Consider the following 2,760-nt stretch of genomic DNA (forward strand, 5'->3'; position numbering starts at 1 on the left):
TTTTTTTTCTTTTGCTATTGGAGGTATTATTCTGTTGACTCTTGTAATTGTTGAAGGTTTTGTGACATTGTATCAACCACTAGTCTTTCTTCCTTTTTCATATGAGCACTTATCACTATCAAGCATACTCTAACTGCTTTTGCTGTATCCCATAGGTTTTGGTATGTTGTATTCTAATTCTCATTGGTTTCTAAAAACTTCCTAATTTCATCTCTAATTTGGGCCAGTACCCACTCATTTTGGAGATGCAAGTTGTCCATCCTCCAAGTGTTTTCCCTTGTTTGTTTGTTTTTAATCTTCCTTTTATTGATTTCCAGCTTTATTGCGTAGTGGCTTGAGAAGGAAGTTTGAGTGACCTCTATGTATTTAAATTTACTTGTGTCCCAGCACATGGTCTATTTTCAAATACATGCCATTTGCACTTGAAAAGAATGTGACTTTTTTTTTGCCTTATGTATACCAGGTCAAGTTGCCTAGTTGAAGAGTTTAGTTCTGTGGCTTCCTTATTGAACTTTCTCCCCATTGATCTTTCTTTCTTGGAAAGTGGTGTATTGAAGTCACCTAATATGATTGTTGAAGTTGTGATTTCTTTTATCATCTTTTGAAAAATTTGATTGACAAATTTCATTGGTCTCTCATTTGGGTGTGTATATATTTATTATGCTCACTGACTCTTGATCTACCAATCCCTTGAGCATTATAGAGTGCCAATTCTTATCTCTTGTAATGACTTGCACCTTGAGATCTGTTTTGTCAGAGATTAGGAGTACAACTTCTGCTTTCTTTAGATTGCCATTTTTGGGTATACTTTTCGCCAGCCTTTGATTCTCAACCTACTTTTGTCTGCAAGCAATGGCGAGGTGGGGGTGGGGGATCAGCCTCCGCAAACAAATGGGTCCAATGGAGGTTGTGTAATTGAGGGGTAAATTAAAGAGACATCAGACAAAACAAAGCATGCATAGGCTCACCTGTTTCATGATGTCAGGAACCAGCATGAGACCGTCTGAGGTAGTTTATTGTACCAACCTGGTTGATAAACACATGTGGGGTTAATTGAAGGGCAGAGGGATAAATGGCTCGGTGAACCTTGCCTTTCTAGTTCTCAGGTCCCTTGCTTTATGATGGTTAGACCAGGGCACAGCTGCCTTAGCCAGTTCCCTGCTTTAGCTTGCAAGGCTCACTTCCTGCAAGAAATCTCTTAGGAGAAGCTACATGGACCTGCCCCGATGCAGCCCTGGGTGCTGGAGCACCCATGTGGAGACCCCTGCCAATGCTGAGATGCTTCCACACTCACTGACTTGGCTTTCCTCCTGCAGTTGGCATCATTGTGTCTGTTTTCTGAGATTAGATGGAAGAGGACTTTGGTGTTGAACATATGGGTTAATGGGTTAATATTGGACTTGTGGGTTTGGGCAGCACTGGGTTGGGATGTTTTCTTGATGCACACTTACCCTTTATATAAAACTCTCTCTTATACATGAGTTTCTGTTGATTTGTTTCTCTAAAATACCCAGAACAAAGTATCCTTTATTCTCTCACAGATATAACATGTCACAGATATAACAAAGCACTGTAAGCTCATACATATGCAGTGGTTCTCCACCTGCCTAATGCCATGACCCTTTAATACAGTTCTTCATGTTATGGTGACCCCCAACTATAAAATTATTTTCATTGATACTTCATAATTGTAATTTTGCTACTGTTATGAATTGAGTGACCCCTGTGAAAGGGTTGTTTGACCTCCAAAGGGGTCGCAAGACACAGGTTGATAACCGCTGCATAACAGGAAGAAGTTGTACTAGAGCAGTGGTCACCACAAACATGAGGAACTGTATTAAAGGGTGGCATCATAAGGAAGGTTGAGAACCACTATTCTAGTGCATACGCTTAATAGGAGGGGATGAGATAAGGCACTAGAGGTATACATGTGACCTGAAGGCAAATACACAACAAGATGGGTGGGCTCTAGCGTCAAGGTGGCAGCCTAACCTTGATTGTCTCTGAACTGGCTTGACCTTAGATGTCTTTGAGTTCTTTTTCTCCAGGGAAACAATCTATGATCATTATCTGAAGGAAGTGGGTCTTAGGGTGGGACAAACAATAGAGTCTGATTGCCTTTGATGGCAGACAACCTTCAGGCAGATAGCCTTAAGCAGTTGATCTTCAAGCATATATAGTAGCAGACATCTGCTTGAAAACAGCACCTTAAAATTGGCATTATTAGGAGGACATCATGGGGAATAACTTTTACTTAGGAGAATGTTATTGGGGTGCATCTCCATCCCAAGAATGTGAAGGTTCCCTCCACGGGAGCCCTGGCTCCTGACTCCTTAACATATGAATGTTGGGTTTGTCTGCACAACCTCTCTTCCCAGTTCTGTTTCCCATATTTCCTCCTTTTGTTTTATGTATTAAATTCAAAAGGGCCACGGAGGTGACATGGTCACTTTCTATACTACAAAGTCTTCTATCTGCCAAGACAAAATTAATGGAAATAAGTAATACAGCCAGATCAAAACTTAAGCTAAGAGAAATATTTTGAAACCAGGCTCAGGGGATAACACCCTCCCACCCCCCAGACCACCTACCAATTATTTAATTGTGTCAACGCTAGGGTCTGATTAAAAATCTAAATGTATTGAAAATCTTCTTCCTTAGCTGTTTGAAATTTATAGAAATGTTTGGCCTAACTAAGCTATATGAACGACTTGGATTGCACCAAAGAACAAAAAAATCAAATCATTGTGAATGAGGGGG

Source organism: Echinops telfairi, unplaced genomic scaffold (genome assembly GCF_000313985.2).
Source record: "Echinops telfairi isolate 266 unplaced genomic scaffold, ASM31398v2 ScPeMD7_3533;HRSCAF=4204_0, whole genome shotgun sequence".
Taxonomy (NCBI): domain Eukaryota; kingdom Metazoa; phylum Chordata; class Mammalia; order Afrosoricida; family Tenrecidae; genus Echinops; species Echinops telfairi.